The sequence below is a fragment of the Gopherus flavomarginatus genome, chromosome 14 (assembly GCF_025201925.1).
Source record: "Gopherus flavomarginatus isolate rGopFla2 chromosome 14, rGopFla2.mat.asm, whole genome shotgun sequence".
NCBI classification, from domain to species: Eukaryota; Metazoa; Chordata; order Testudines; family Testudinidae; genus Gopherus; species Gopherus flavomarginatus.
In genome coordinates this window covers 30,496,784-30,514,142 of record NC_066630.1, presented here as the reverse complement: position 1 = coordinate 30,514,142, position 17,359 = coordinate 30,496,784, and the positions used below count along the sequence as shown (strand labels likewise).

General features: G+C 38.3%; 1 long non-coding RNA gene across 1 annotated transcript in view; it reads left to right on the top strand.

Moving 5' to 3' along the window:
* LOC127034093 (uncharacterized) overlaps positions 1-17,066 on the top strand; it is a 48,402-nt gene extending 31,336 nt beyond the window's left edge. The window contains exon 3 of the long non-coding RNA XR_007769303.1: positions 16,812-17,066. This is a non-coding gene — a long non-coding RNA (uncharacterized LOC127034093). The remainder of the gene's footprint in view (positions 1-16,811) is intronic.
* The last annotated feature ends 293 nt before the right edge of the window (positions 17,067-17,359 follow it).

Here is a 17,359-nt window from a genome sequence, read left to right as displayed (position 1 = left end):
CCTTCTCTCTCACTGTATTTCCTTTCAGAAGTTGGAAGTGGAAGCAGTAGCTAGGGAGTAGGCATCATGCAACCTGTGCAGATTAACTGACATACTGTGCTTAGAAGTGACACAGATACAAAAAACCAAACCAACACTTGGTTTGTTGTGATGAAGTAATGGGCTGTGTAATATAACAGTTTCTTCAGGCTCAAGGTAAAAAAGAGCTATTGTGTAGCTCAGAGGCATAGTGCTCTTCTAAGATACATTTATACCACCAATATTTTACAGATTTTTTCATCTCAATCTCATTTTAACTTGTGTTCTGTATTAGTGCTGATAAATTAGTGTTTCTATCTTATTATAATCAGTAAGAGAAAATATTTCTTCTCCAGTAAAATTTTTGGCTTCACAACACTTCTTGTTTTCAGTATACAGTGCGTCTTTATCATCACCGTATTCATTTGCTTTTGAAGAAACAGGCTAGATGAGAAGAGAGGGATAAGAGCATAACCAATTGCCCACACAGTTGTCTCCCGATTTTTTATTTTTTAAAATAAAACCAAGTGTGCTGTTTTGGACATGGATTGATAATACTTTGGATAAGATTTGTAGGAACTGTGGAATGATGAAGCTCTGTACCTTAGCAGGAGATTGATATTCAAAGGCCAGATCCTTTGGTGAGTTATGGTTCCTTTGTGCTGCACCCCTCAGTGGGCTATGAGAAAATATATAATAAGACTTCCATCTCCTTATTAATTATTTTACACAAACAAATATACAGACCATATCACATTTTGTTTTAGCCAACAATTGTTTGCTTGTTCTAGATTCTCTAGATGAGTGGCCCTGATTTGGCATAACCTGCTTAATCTTAAGTACGTGCTTAAGTATTTTATGATAAGGATGGGTTTTCTCACATGTAAAAGTTAACACCTGTTTTAATGTTTTCCTAACTCAGGGCTGTAAGTAGCCACTCAAGGAATTATACTAAAGTTTTATTTTTTCATTAAATAAACAAATAAATGGAATTGCTTAAAATTCTTGTTTAACATTTAATAAAAAGTTAGTTAATCTTGGCATGATTGTTTTAAACATTGCATAGGTTACAACTGTTGCTTGAAGCATTTCTTTAAAGAAACCTCAGGGCTCTGAATATCTTTGTCAAGAAGATCAGTGAAAGCAATTAAAAAGTAATATTTTAGAAGATACATTTCAAATATTTTTCTTATTCATAACTCACCAATGGAAACATTTCTTTTCCAGGTGTCAGACAATTATCTAAACTTTCCTTCCCTATTAATATGGAATTAGAACAATAAAATATGAAAATACTACCATTTTAAACAGCTGTCATGTGCAGTGTCAGTCATCAGGACCTATTTACCATGCTCTTTATTTCCAAAGCTCTTGATGCCCCCTCTCTCAATTAGGGGTCCAAAAATCTCTGTGTGCATCTGTCTTTTAAAAAATGCATTCAGGCAGCCTAGCTGCACTATGCTCGTATATGAGAAACTCAGGTCCTAGAGCAATCTTGGAGATTTTCCATCTGAGCTTCAGTGAGGTTGGTCCTGTCAAAGGAGAACCTAATAGTCTCAGACTCAGCAGAATGAGGTTGTGTTGTGTATTGCAGCCACACTTTTACTTCTTTGTTCAGGCCTGTCACCAGCCCAGCACAACACTATAATTTTATATATATTTTAACAAGAGTAACATCACTCATTTAAAGTAAAAACAACGAGGAGTCCTTGTGGCACCTGAGAAACGAACAAATTTATTTGGGCATAAGCTTTCATGGGCTATAACCCACTGCATCAGATGCATGGAGTGAAAAATACAGTAAGCAGGTATAAAAAAGATGGGAGTTGCCTTAGCAAGTAGGGGGGCGGAATCAGTGCTAATGAGGCCAATTCAATCAGGGTGGATGTGGCCCATTCCCAACAGTTGACAAGAAGGGGTGAGTATCAACAGAGGGAAAATTCCATTTTTAGTGACCCAGCCACTCCCAGTCTTTATTCAGGCCTAATTTGATTATGTCAAGTTTGCAAATTAATTCCAGTTCTGTAGTTTCTCGCTGAAGTCTGTTTTTGAAGTTTTTTTTTTTTGAGGAATGGCCTCTTTTAAGTCTGTAATCGAGTGACCAGGGAGATTGAAGTGTTCTCCTACTGGTTTTTGAATGTTACAATTCTTGATGTCTGATGTGTGTCCATTTATTCTTTTGCATAGAGATTGTCTGGTTTGGTCAATGTAAATGGCAGAGGGGCATTGCTGGCATCTGGTGGCATACATCACATTGGTAGATGTGCAGGTGAACGAGCCCCTGATGGTGTGGCTGATCTGGTTAGGTCCTACAATGGTGTCCCTTGAATAGATATGCGGACAGAGTTGGCTACGGGGTTTGTTGCAGGGGTTGGTTCCTGGGTTAGTGTTTCAGTTGTCTGGTGTGTAGTTGTTGGTGAGTATTTGCTTCAGGTTGGGGGGCTGTCCGTAAGTGAGGACTGGACTGGCTCCTGAGGTCTGTGAGAGTGAGGGATTGTCCTCCAGGATAGGTCATAGATCCTTGATGATGTGCTGGAGAGGTTTTAGTTGGGGGCTATAGATGATAGCTAGTGATGTTCTGTTACTTTCTTTGTTGGGCCTGTCCTGTAGTAGGTGACTTTTGGGTAATTCTGGCTCTGTCAATCTGTTTCTTCACTTCTCAGGTGGATATTGTAGTTTTAAGTATGCTTGATAGAGATCCCGTAGGTGTTTGCCTCTGTCTGAGGGATTGGAGCAAATGCGGTTGTGTCTTAGGGCTTGGCTGTAGACAATGGATTGTGTGATGTGGTCTGGATGAAAGCTGGAGGCATTGTAGGTAAGTATAGTTATGGTCCAAAATCAAACAGGTCTAACTGTTTCTTTCTACTGAGAAGGTACAATATCAGTCAAGCTGTTTTGGAGTAACAATTCATTAAAAATTACTCAGATATCAAGCTAATCAGTAGTTAGAGTTGCAACTAGGATTCAATTATAAGCCCTTTATTCACTCCCCTTACATCTTTGCAAAGGAAACGTGTTCTCATTTTTATTTTCAGGGCACACAAGGGTTTCTTTTTAAAAGCTGAAGACAGTTCATATAACTAGTTTTCAGATTAAAAAGACATATTTCTGAAATTTAAAAGCCTCTAACATTTATGTGCCCTGTAGCCAAAAACTAGCTTGACTGTAAAACTTTTGACTCTTCATACAGTTAAATATTGATTAAATTGGGCTAAGCTATTTTGGCCCTTAATTTGCCAGTTGCCTTAGATAACTAGTTAGAAAACCTCATTATCAGTATTCAAGGTATTACATGTATTAAGACAATTTGCAAATTAAGTGACACTAGTGTATAGCATTGTATGTAATAATTAGAGAACTTAAAGGTTAGGTATACTTTGCAGAGTGTTAGATACTTAAATAAATTTTTAGGAAAAAAGTGTCATTTTTAAGCATCGTGACTTTTAAGAATTGTCTTCAAACTTTCAAAAACACATTCTAATGTGTGGTAACTTCTTCTTACTCAGAAGATTTGCTCCATGTGTGTACTCATGGTCCTGCCTGCTTACTTACTGACAAAGCAACAAATACATTTTAGCTACTTTTTACTCCTTTCAGCGCAGCAGAAACTGTACCGCTATATGAAAGTGAGCTGGATTTTATTCTAGTTTGTGAATTATCAACAGAATTATTAATTTCCAACTTCAAGACTGTTATGCTAATGAGTCTGTAGTTCCTCTTTTATGGAAACTATATGTTTATGTTTCTCTCTCTCTCTCTCTCTCTGTTGCTTTGTCAGTAAATAAGCAGGAAGGACCATGAGTACACACATGGAGCAAATCTATCTATCTATCTATAAAGAGAGAGAGAGAAATACTGTTACAATAGCTGGCTTTAACAAATGAATTCTCCTACTGAATATTTTGTTGTTTTTTTATTTTCCTTTATATGCTCATTCCCTCATGGAATTCAGTAAGAATTTAGTAAGTGAAGGGCTCATAATGCGTGAAATGTATTCTTGCTATATTCTTAAATAATTAAATTGAGGGGAGAGGGGGGTGATTCAGCCAAGGTCCAAGTAATCTGGGCTTGATCCTATAAAGTGCTGAGCATTTAAGCATATGCTTAACTTCAAGTATGTGAGTAGCGCCACTGAAGTCAAATAGCACTTCTTGCATTTTTAAAGCTTTGCTGGATTGGGGTCAGAGTGCTCAGCACCTTGCAGGATCGAGCACTCTTTGAATAGCTATAGGATATATTTAAATTATATTTTATGTAAATTACAAAAATGTGTAAAATGTTTTTACAACACTTTGTATTTCAAGAACATATTTTTTTCTCCTCAGATTTACTCATTATTCAACCAATGAAAGTATCTGATCTGCTAACATTTGCCATATATTAAACATGTATTGGCAAAAGCGTGGCATAGATATATTGCTCATTTACATTTTCCAACATTTGTTTTGAGGGAAATTACGGCTCACATAACTCCCAAAGTGTACTTAAACTTGCTAGGTCAAATTAATTCATGAAGTCAATAGCATTACACTGGAGTGAGTTTGTCCCTGTAAGTCTTCTACATGGGCATTGCTTTCAGAGCCTCCCAATCACCTGGCTTAATTCATTCTTAATGCCAAAAGTAACTATGCAGAGTTCCACACTGACTGCAACAATGTGGAGCTTCAGAATCTGTGCCACTGTGATGTCATAAGGGAGTCATTGATGTAACAGTGGATTATGTTACATTGGAGCCTGAAGCCCCATGTCAATCAACTTCCCCTATACAATTGTGTGAAAGGTATCAAGTTAATCTTTCTGATCAAGTTTAATCCTTCTGACCTGTCAGAAATGTAACTGTTCCCTGAAAGTGGGAGTGTGTTAATGGACACCCCAACTAAAGGCAGCAATCCTTCAAAGTAACATTTTTACATTTTTCAGATCATTCCCACTTGTTTCTTGCCTCCTCCCCAGAAGTCTGTTATTGATATAAAGGTTGAAGCTCAGGCAGCTTAACTGTTATGTGGAATGACCTTTACTTTTAATATTAATATATTATTGTAAAGTCTATGTGAATCATAAATGCGATTTTGGAATTCATATAAAATGCCATGTGCTGAACCTATTGCAACTTTTCCTCTAGTCCTGTGGCAGGTTGCAAACTCTGTGAATTAATATGCATCATATTCTTTCCCTTTTATTTACTTAGAGTGGTTTGCCAAGCAACTTTATCAAGAGTAACATTATCAAGAGCTTTCCTGCAAGCTTCTTTATCATATTCACATCCGTGCCTGCTCGACACTTGTCACTGTCAATCAAATCGCAATAATACGCAGATGATTTGCTCATTTGGTTTAATAAAATCTCTCTGCTTATTTGCACTGCAGTCATTATGCCACATAATTGCTCTGCCGCTGAGGTGAAAGGCAGCCAGTTGCCTGGGGGATAAGAAGAGACTATTGCTATATGAAGGATTTGTTTCTTTGCCTCTGTCTCTCCCTAGTCACTCATATCCCTAAAATTAATATTGTATTAGAATCTGGTCCTGCTATTCTTATGCAGGCTAACATTGTTATTACTTATTATTTGGATGTGAAGTCATTTATTTTTAGTTTTGATGTCCAACCTGTCAAGCTAAATTTCATTGTGAACGGCCACATACAATTTTTAACTGCCATTTAAACTAGATTCAAAATCCAGATTATAAAGAGACTATGTTCAAAGGAATGGACTGACAGGAAGTATAGCCACAATCGTTTTTTCCCAAGAAATCAAAGTATGATCTGTTGTTATTGTTCTGTGGCATGGAAGTGTGTGCCGTCTTAGTACTTCATAATCTTCTTTGTATTGGCTGGACACTGTGATTCAGATAGAGAAGAAAATGGGGGCATTTATGTGCAAGAGCAGCCCTTAGGGTGCAAAACCAAGACATCGATTTCTAGAAATGATGGATCACAGAACTAAGCCCAACTTACTGTTGTAAATCAATGAATGTTTTGTACTCCTTTTTCTAACAAATTCTTCTGTCATCAAAGATGGAAGAGGAAATAGGAAAGTCATTCACACAAGGCAGAGCTCTCCTGATGCACAGTTAATGTATTAATAATTGCCATAGGACAGTATTCAGGATTCCATCTTGGGGTAGCGGAGGAGCTGGGTGCCCAAAATTTCAATATTTTGAAATGACTTCCAGGCTGTGAGTATTAATAACTTGTATTAAAGAAGGTAAGAAGACACTTCTTAACTGCCTGTGGTGGGCATCCAGGTTGAATACTCTATGCAGAGATGTTTTGTTCCTCGCAGATTGTTCTGACCTTGGCATTGTGCTCAGTAGAAACTATGGTGAGATGTCAGACAAACTAAGAAGTAACAGTTTAAATAATTTTAAATCACCATAGTCTGGATGTAGATCTTGAAGACCAGGGGAGCATGTTTTCTGTTTGGTTTTGTAAACTTAGCCTTTTAGTATTGAGAGCGCTGAAGATACATTGGCTTACTGTTGTATGTAGTGTGGAAACAGTTTTATTTGCCTGAATTTTAGGAAATCCAGTTTTAAATAGAAGTTGGGTTCATACAGTCAGAGAGTTTAAGGCCAAAAGTGAGAATTTAATGTAGTCTGACTTTTGCCTATTAACTTTCATTCAGTTACCCCTAAATTGAGCCCCAAAACTTGTCTGACTAAAGCATATCATCCAGTGAGGCACTGGGTTATTGATTTGAAGACATCCAGCGATAGAGGAACCACCACTTCCTTTGATAGTTTGTTCTAAGGGTTCATCATCTTTGCTGTTGAAAATGAGTGCCTTATTTCTAATTTGAATTTGGCTGCCATGAGCTTCCAGCCACTGGTTCTCATTATGCCTTTCCCCATGAGATTAAAGAGCTCTTTACTACCCAATATTCTCTCCCTAGGAAGGTACTTATATGCTAATTATAGTCACCTCTCAGTGTTTTTTTCATTACCCTATTACTATTAATGGAGATATACCTATCTCATAGAACTGGAAGGGACCCTGAAAGGTCATTCAGTCCAGCCCTCTGCCTTCACTAGCAGGACCATGTACTGATTTTGCCCCAGATCCCTAAGTGGCCCCCTAAAGGATTGAACTCACAACCCTGGGTTTAGCAGGCCAATGTGCAAACCACTGAGCTATTCCTACTCCTACCCCCTGATCTGTTCAAGTCTCTCGCTCTTAAGCATTTTCTTCGATCCTCAGATCATTTTGGAGACTCTGCTGTACCTTCTCCAATTTTTCAAACACCAAACCTGCATGCAGTATTACAGAATTTGTCTCACCAATGCCATGTACAGAGGTAAAATCCCCTTCTTACTCACTATACCCTGTTCATACATCCAAGGATTGTATTATTTTTATTTATTTATTTTTGACATAGCATCACACTGGGAGCTTATGCTGAGTTGCATGCCTACTATGACCCTCTTTCAGTATCATTACTTTCCAAAATATGGCCTCTAGTTCTGTAGGCATGGCCTGGTATTCCTTGTTCCTAGATGTTTAACTTTGCATTTGGCTATATTAAAACATTTTGTTGAATGGACCCAGCTTATCAAGCAATCAAGATCACTCTGTATTATTACCTTGTCCTGATTATTCACCAGTTCAGTATGGGTGTAAGCTTCTATGCATCAAGTACGCTATGTGTCAGGGGCATAGCTGGCTCTGAGCTTAATCACTAGGCAACTCAGCTAGCTCAGCTGGGCCTAGTGAGCCCCTCCAAATGGTTGCACTTCCTGAATAGATAGGGGAGCCAGCAATCGGTTAATTGAGCCTTTCAGCTGCAGGCATGCCTACCATGCCTGCAGCTGTGCTTACACTGCTCTGTCTCCTGCCTCTGTTATGATTTCTTACTCCTGGTTCCAACTCTTGGCTACATCTCTGACTACAACTCTAGCTTACCCTTTGGCTTAGATTTGCCTTCCGACTCCCAGTGCTTATCCCCTGACTATGTCTCTGACTACAATTTTGGCTTAGTCTTTGGCTTCTGACTCTGGGGCTTGGCCCTCCGACTCTGACTCCAGCTTTACCCTTGCACTGGTGCCTGATCCCTGGATCTTTGCCTGCCATTACCCAAACTGCCAGGCAAGCCCCAGCAGCTTAGTAAAACATTTTTGTTTATCAGGTCTGTCCGAGGATGGCACCTGCCTGAAGTGCCCTACTGAGGCAGACTGCAGCATGATAGGCACACCTGTCTCAGTTTCTTCTTTGAGTCCCCAGTAACTCCATGCAAGCTCTTGATACACTAATACCCTCCCTGGGGCTAGTTTATTATAAAACAGGATGCAAATGGCCCTAAACATATGTCCCAGAAACACAGTTTATTTCTCACCCAGTGCAAATAGTAATTAAGATTACCAATGGCTCATCCCACGACACTCCACATAGGCATCTTTGACTCTGGCAGTCCTCCCCTGCCCATGTACCAGGACATCCCCTCCAGCCCTTAAAACTGGAGTGTAACCCCATTCTTCCCAGCAGGAACCACCACAGTCTCTCTGCTGGGAGATCATCTTTACCAGGGGAGCATCGCTCACGCCCCTTGGTAATCTCATGGTTTGTCTGGATCCTCACAGTTTGAAGGAATAACTTGGGGATTCATTTACATCCCAGATATCGTTTCATAAGTTCATTGTCTTACTCCTAAACAGGATAACGCCTGCTGTTTTTGCTTTTCCCTGTCACCTGTGCAATCTATTGATGTGCATTTTGCTGCGACTGTAAACGGGCATCCTTTGTGAACCATACTGTACTTAGTTTCACATGACCAGCCAGAGTGAGATAAGCGTATTTTCTCACCATCTCACAGGTACATGAGTATCACCTTTTGGTGATCTACCCTAACTCACATACCTAGAAAACATTTTTTTTGGTATATATACACACTTCACATATTTTCCATACACACATCTCACAATAAATATGATGACCAGTGGGCACAGGCTTTCATTACAGTCTTTGGCAGACTAGTATGTAGATATCAGACCTAAGGTATTCTTGTACCCCTGTGCCATCTGGCAGTTGGCGTCAAGAGGTCCTTGGGTCACAGGAACATCAGCCAGCCTCTTGCTGTTTTCCTGCTTTCAGCTTTCTCCCAGGTCCCAAACATGTTGTTTCCAGCAGCTCTCATCTACCCCAGACTCCCACTCGAGCAGTTCCGATTCACCTAGTCTCTCCCAACTCTCTGGGTTTCTCTTTTCACTCTACTCTAGCTCCAGGTGCCCTCTTTAAAGCCCTCTTAATTGGCACAGATGCATGGCCCTGCTCCCTCTTAAAAGGCCAGTGTCATCCTTCGACAAGAGAGAAGAAGTGAGTGAGGTCTAATATCCTGGAACTGATACATCTACAACTACACTGTATCCTTTGACAAGGTCTTTTACAGACCTGCCTGTAGAGTGCTATGTCAAACTAGGATTATAACAGCAACCATTATTCACGTAACACTGCATGCCTTCCTCAGGCAAAATTCCTTATATGTTCATTGCATATGGTAATATCACATATCAAGAGAGAGTACTGGATAGGTAAATGGATGTGTACAAATTTCCATCTGACAATTTCACCTCTATAGTTAAGAGTTTAATGAGTGTGGAAAGGAGTGAGAATGGGTATTATATTTCATATTTAGGTGTTTTAGATGAGACTTCAGCAATCCCAGTCCTTCTCTTTCTACATGGATGTGAAAGCTCACCAAATAGCTGTGTTCTCCAGGATGCAAAGTGCCATATAAATAACTAGTTACCTGATGTATTATCATATTGTGATAAGGAACTATTTTATGAATAGACAGAAAAATATCTATACTACCAATTGTATAGAACTTTATTAAGTATTCTTTTATAGAGTAGGGAATTACAGTACTTAGCTCATTTAGTTCTGATCCTCAACAGTTTTCGTCACTGGGAGTGGAGTAGGATCACATAATTTCCTGCTGATAAAGATCAGATTTGAACTCAGGTTTTAAGTGGTATCAGCCCAGTGCATGAACCTATTTGTGCACTGAGCCTTAAGGTATGTTTTGAAACAAAGCCCATGTCTCAGAATTAACCACAAAGAGAAATTCTCAGGGAAAAAATGTTTTGTAAGTTCATTTCCTTCTCCTTGTGGTCGCTGCTGATCCTCTAATCTCCAGTATTAAAATGATCTTAATTTTAAATGCACTTATTTTGTAATGGTGGCTGATTTGGCTTCATGAGATGTAATGATAATTTGGAAGGAAATGTTAACTATTGGATGCTTAGTGAATTTCTCACATAGAACTGCAGCAATTATACTTCTATTAATTTTATGTTGGCTTCTGCTCTCCTTTTCATATGGAATATGACCTGATATTTCCATTATATTCCTATACAATAACCTTGATGACAGCAGAGAGAGAAACAAAAAAAAGAACTTGCAAAGTAAATGATGATGATTAATTATTTGTACACCTAATAAAAAGTATTTACTTCTATCATGCAGTAAACTGACACTGTGATTCACAAACATCTGAAAATGAATTCTGGGGCTTGACAGACTATGAAATGATTGTGTGTTTTGACACTTGAACTTTGTTAGTGTAGGGTATATAAAACATTTTATCTAATTTCTATGCATATTGACCAGTTGGGGTAAGCTGAAACAACAGGGATTAATGGTAAAACTTTCTCCTCACCTGACAATTACTGATGTAGTATTCTGGGCAGAAATTATTAGGTTCACCTGAAGGTTCAGCAAACATCCTCTTTTCTGTATGATTGATAAGAGTCACCTGCATTTTTGTGAGAGCCATTGTAGTAAACCAGATTATGCTGCTCTGAAACGGATACCTGTTTTGATACCAGGATAATTAAATCTAGTTTGTTTGCTCCCCTAAGTAAAGAACAAGTATGTGGACTCTGAAACATAATATCACTTTAAATAATCACTCACATTTCAACTATAAAAATTAAAAAACAAACAACCTTTCCCCAAAATCTAAGGTGCCAAGTCCATAACAGAATGTATTTTATGCATAGACTTAAAGTGCTCAACTTTTTCAAAGCAGCTTCTAACTCTGCAGCCCATGATGTTGCACATCAAAAATCTCAAATTCTTGTGTGAGAATTGAGTGGTTTCTAGGCCACATCTGTCACCAGTGTGTATCAGTGTAACACCATTAACTTCAATGGAACTGTGCTGATTACATCAGCTAAGGAGGTAGCCCTAGATGTCTAGCATGTAAATTACCATTTGCAATTTTAGATCACCATACAAGTCTGAGTGTTGATGTTAAACAAAAAAAAAAAGTTCTGTTTCCAAAATCACAAGTCCAAAATTTGGTGTACACATTTGTCCCGGAAATTTAGAGGCCACTTTACAAAATTTGGCCCTAAAATTAAAACATAACTACATATCAGATCATAATATATTACCTAGACAATATCACCTTCAGTTTAACTTACCTGTTGTTCCTACTTAAGTGTTCTCTTTAATCTACCTCTGACAATGACAGGATTCTGTAATATTCTTAAAATGAATGTGCTTCCTAAATTCTTATATGTACTGCTATCTTGATTTCAGTCAAATTATTTTAGAAAGATAGTAGTATTTACAAACATTTATTCTCTGTCTCTCATATGTGTCACAAGTCAATATCTATACAGTTCAGCCATCTGACTGCTATATCACTTAGAGTAAGTAGCAAGGCGTCACAGTGCACCCTCCAGTCTTCTAACTGTGTACTCCTTCATTGTATGTTTGACTGTATATCATTTCTGCCTCACAGTCACATTGTGAAAATTGGGCTAGGCCAAATTTCTGCAATGTGACAGCCATCTAGCCATTCCAGTCAACAGCCTGTTAAATCTAGTCCAAGATCTGTGTCCCAGGTTGCAAAGAAGTGGATGTAAATTAGGACTTTTAAAGTTCGCCAAGTTGCCTGCCTCTCTGACCCAGAGCTGCTACCACTCTGTAAGGACGAAGCTGTCATTCCTGATATGCAATTGTTCATGCAAGATTGGCACTTAGCTGGCAGCACTGGACAGAGTGCATGAATGGCTGCCACAAAAGAATGTCAGGAAGTCAGATGTGGCAAGTCATCAGGAACTGCAGGTGTAGATGTTTTCTTTTGGAGGTGGGCAGATCTTCTTGTGGGAAGTGTGTGTTGCTCATTTGCACCAGCTGGGAATCGTTTTTGGCTTTGTGTTCTGCCAGTGGTTTTCATTCATCATAGCCCTCTCCGCAGTTTTAAGCTTGATGGCATCTCATTGAAGATTTGGAGGAGCTAGATAAGCTAATATGTAAATTAGATGATAATGTGTGGCTAATGCAGTCACTAATGATTCAGGTGGCTGTGTTCAACTTTCAATCAATGAGATGTGTGTGCTGAGTTCTGTCCCAAACTGCTGTACCATATTCTGCTGGAGCGAATACCAGCACAAGGACTGAGGTTTGTAGAACATTTGCCTCTGCTCCCCAAGAGGATCCTACTAGCTTTTGGATCAAGGAGGTGATCTTTTTTCTTTAAACATTCTGAATGGGATTGGTATGTTAAACTCTGGTGTAGTTTTACTCCTAAATTTATTGTAAATTAATAAAATACCAAGAGTTGGTCTCATAGTTCTATAGACTTGATTTTCAGAATCACATACTTAATTTTGTGTGCAGTTGCCATAATAGATGGACATTTATGCATCTGCATGGCTACTTGTCCATGCAAACATCAGCTGCAATTTTCAAAAGATGCCTATGGGATTGGGTCTTTCCATTCCATCCAAATCCTTTTAGCACCTTTGAAAATCTCAGCCACAATGTTTTTCACACACAGTTGTGGTAATTGTACATAAATATTAGGAATGTAGTAGGATAGCACATTTTTAAAAAAATCTGAAAAGTTACTCCTTGTTGACAGCAGCTTTTAAGTTTATTAGTGGACATTCCACAAACTATTTTTTTTAACCATCTAGTTTACTAATAGTCTAAATCCTCATATAAATAGCACAGGAAATCTGACATCAGTGTAATTTAAGAAGCATTCTGTTCAGACTTTTCAGAACAGCGATATCTAATATTAGACACTCTCTAGTAATTAACAGTGGATTTACTATCTGGAAGAAGGTGTTTAAAGTACTGCAAAATGAAACACGAATATCTCCACTCTAGTCTCTTAGCTCTAATCTTCATCTTCCAAAGGCACTAAGGGATCCTTTATTTGCAAAGTGGAAAGAATTAAGGATAATTAAGATGAAGGCTCTTTTTGATGGAGGAAAATCTCATGATGTTTGAAAGTATTCAGTTTAAATACAGTCTTCTCAGTTCACATTCCTACTTTTCAGAACTAAGATACTGTGTAATGAAAAGAACAGGCCACAAATAATCAAACTGGACTTAAATACTGTAGAAATTTAACTTGCATTTTCTAAAAAGGAAAAAAAAACTGTGTGTGTGTGTGTGTGTGTGGAGAGGAGAGGAGAGGAGAGGAGAGGAGAGGAGAGTTGTTTTGTTTTTAATAACCAGATCAATATAGAGGACAGGACTAAAACCTAATGAGAACAGGAACTGAAAATAGGATGTTCATCTGGGAAATGTGAAGGCAATATACAGGGAAACAAAAATCATTAATAAAGTTGGGACACAAATTGTAAACTTTTTTGTCCCATGGGGGACCCTTCCCCCAGATGGAATAAAAACCTACAAATTGACACAAAGTTAGAACACTCTAATCCAAATGTAAAACAGATACTGGCAGTTTATAGGGATGTAGGTTTTGACAGAAATTTTGAGCCACAATAATTACTTACTGTAGAGACAAGACATTTTAGTGGTACCAGCAGGTACCAGTTAGTGGATGGAAATTTTGCCATTGAATTCAATGGGACCAAGATTTCCCCCACAATTGTTAATTTTGGATAAACATAGGCAAACAGCTAAGGTAGATTGGAGTTTCTACACTGATAAGGACACTAATGACTAATTTGAAAGTGATTGAGAGTGCTAGGAACTGAACACTCTAATAGCTAAACATTTTGGTGTTTTATAAGGATAGTCCTCTTGTGTAATATTCGAAAAATACTGTTACAATGTACTGTCTAATAAAAATTAGACTTGGAAGAATCCTATTCATCCACCTAATCCATCTTCTTGCCAGTGCAGGATTGTTTGGTACACTACATTTTCTAGTATTTTGTCTTGTCTAGTTTTAAATGTCCCAAATGAAAGGGGTTCTGCTATTTCCCTTAGTCTATCCCAGGTCTGAGGGTATTAGAGGCTACCAAACACTGTTACTTAACTGTGCATAAATTACTTCCTGTTGGACAGATCTTTATTTGATTATTTTTTTATTAATGTTCACTTTCTTACTAAATTTCTGTGGAGAACTAGTCACACTGTTTAGACATCTTATAGACCATTTGATTATTTATCCTTGACTACAGAGACTCCTTAGCTAATAGCCACCATCCCAACATCCCCACCCTGAACTTCAAGAAATTTTTTATCCAGATCCAAAATTTGAACTTGATTGTCTTTATGCACCGTTCTGAGCCAAGTGATATGTGAGCTACACCACCCCAGGAATAGCCCTGGCATGAATTGTGCCTCAAGCACCCCCACTCCTCTGAGTCACAATGCCCTCCTTGCATCCCCCTTGCCCCACGGGGGTAGTACTTGCTGGCTTACACTAGCAACACATTTCTACACTGTGTTCAGCAGGTCAACCGTGTGGGTTGGCACACTGGGAGCAGAGCCACAGCTTTACTATTTCCTGCCCAGCTGCTCTAGCAGAGCAATAGTAGCTATACAGCATCTGTATCTGTTCATTCCTGCATGCTAGAACCCAAGGTCGGTGTAGGCTGTGCAGAGGGGTTCATGCTGTCCTCTATTTACCTGCGTGAACATGTAGTCCAAGTCACAATCTAATCCTGTCAAAATTCTAAGGATAGTTATTTTTTCTTACTGTCCAGCTTTTGGAGTTATCTCCATCATAACTTCCATTAGAGATGCACCTGGATTACAACAATTTGGATCTTAATCCAGATTCCAAACAGCTCAGTTTGAGTTTATTTCTTAGCTTTTCATTCACCCTTTGTAAATAGAGGCTCAGATTTAAGCATAGATACCCTTCCTGCAAGTACTAGGTCGGGTTTGGTTTGAACACCGCTCTAAGGAGGGAAGGAGGTTGAGGTTGAGGTTTTGTTGTTATTGTCTCCTACAATATCAGTGGTCAGCCTTGTTTCTTTTCTGTAACGGACCAGATCCTGCAAAGTCTTACTCAAGTGAGCAGTCCTTACTTATGTGATCAGTACCATTAGGTTCAGTGGTACTACTTACTAAAGAACTCCAAATCATCTTGATTTGGATTTGTGAGTATTAGCTGATCCAGACAGATACATTCCGTGATAATGTTTAATATTTTTCCATTTACTATCATATTTTCTTCTAAAATCATGTTCCAGTGAATATGACTGTGGCCTTCTGCATATTAATCCTGAGTCCACAGTCTTTGCTCTTCCTATTCAGTTCTTTGATCAGCCAAATGCTAGGTTTTTAAAATATGCAGCTTTTTAAAATTATCAACTTGTTTAATATGTCACTTTACTGGGAAAGTAATAAGGAGATGAAAGAAGGTGAGTGACTTTTGTGTAGAAATCTGGCTCCATATGTAAGCTGAAAAAAATATAGTTCTATTTTATTATGTCTGATCATCTCTAAAATTATGTAGGTATTTTTCAGTCAACAAATTAATTTTCACTTGAAAAAACACAGTTTTAAATTGGTTTCAGTCTGTCTTTCACTCATCATGCTATACAATTACAGCTATAACTAGAGTTAGTAATGATATTATGGAAGGTACTGATCAAAGGTTGTTTACATGGGCTGTATTCACTGATTTGATGAAGCTGTTTGACACAAATGATCACACTTTACTGACTATTCTCTGCAAAACTGATTTCTAAAATACTGGTTCTTCAATCTGATTAATCTGTTATCTTCAGTTTTATTCTCAATAATGTGCAGTTACATGAATATCAATGTCAGATACCTTTCTTACATATTCATTGTTAAAAGGCTTTCTATGGTATAAAAAGCATTGTGGCAGGGGGGCGGGGGAGGTTTAAAAAGAAAACTACTTCTACCAATAATCAATAGTAATTTAAGTAATGAATAGTAAAGGGTTTAATGATTTTTCACAAAACTGTGCATAATCAAAGGGTGGTTTTGAATAAAAAGCCTAAGGCGACCAATTTTAGTTCATCAAACAGAAATTAATATGTCTGTGTATGAATACAAATGTAGGTTCTCATCCTGCAAACACTTACTCATATACGCAGCTTTGTGCATTTGACTCTGACTCACTTACAAGCATAAGTGTTTGTAGGGCTGGGGCTATAGAGGATATGATTACACTGAAATAAAACACCTGTGGCTAGTCCATGTCAACTGACTTGGGCTTGGGAGGCTTGGGCTGCAGGGCTGTAAAACTGCAATTGTAAAATTCTAGGTAGGACCTTGCAGAGTCCCAGAACCTGGGCTGAACGTCTACACTGCAATTTTACAGCTCACAAGCCTGAATAAGCTGACATAGATCAGCTGCAAGTGTTTTATTGCAGTGTAGACACAGCTACTTAAAAGCTCATTTGGAGTTGATGTCCATGTGATAAATGCATTTAGAGCTGGATTTTGCCATTTATTCTCTATTGAGTAGCACCATACTCAGTGAGTATTCTCACTGAATAAGGAGGACAGAGTTGGGCCATAATATATCTCCCATGGGACTTATTCTGACATTACAAACCTTCAGCAGATGTCAAACACGCACCTTTTTTTTTAAATCCACAGGTAAAATGTTTCATTCAGCTCCTCAAAATGTGATTTCACTCCCAAAAAAACTACACTGGGCAGTGGCAATATTTGTCCTGGCTGTACTAGTGATTTTCAGCTTTCCAATTGGACCCAGCACCCAAGATACTCCACCCTAAAGATATGGCATTTGTAGGTAAACAAAAACTATTTTAACTTATTCTGTGCAGTAGGACTCATAGTAACCAAAGCACCTTGTTTTACAAATGGAGGCATTTGAAAAAAAAATTAAATAGTTTTCTGCAATGTGTGATATGTGGAGAAAGCGTGATCAAGTTCTGTGGCATGACCTGAATCAGTCACATGTGGCTTTGCTACTTATGGGCAATGCCGACAACCCAAAGTCATGCCAATAAAACTTGTACATACTACTATAATAGACACATATACAAACATCAGTATCAAAATATTTATATTCCTTGATTATAAATGAGTGGTGACGGAGGTTGGGAGCTGCCTCTTGGAAATAAATATGTTTATGGTCACCCAGTGTGTGCCACAGTTAAAGTTTATGATGCTGTTGTTTG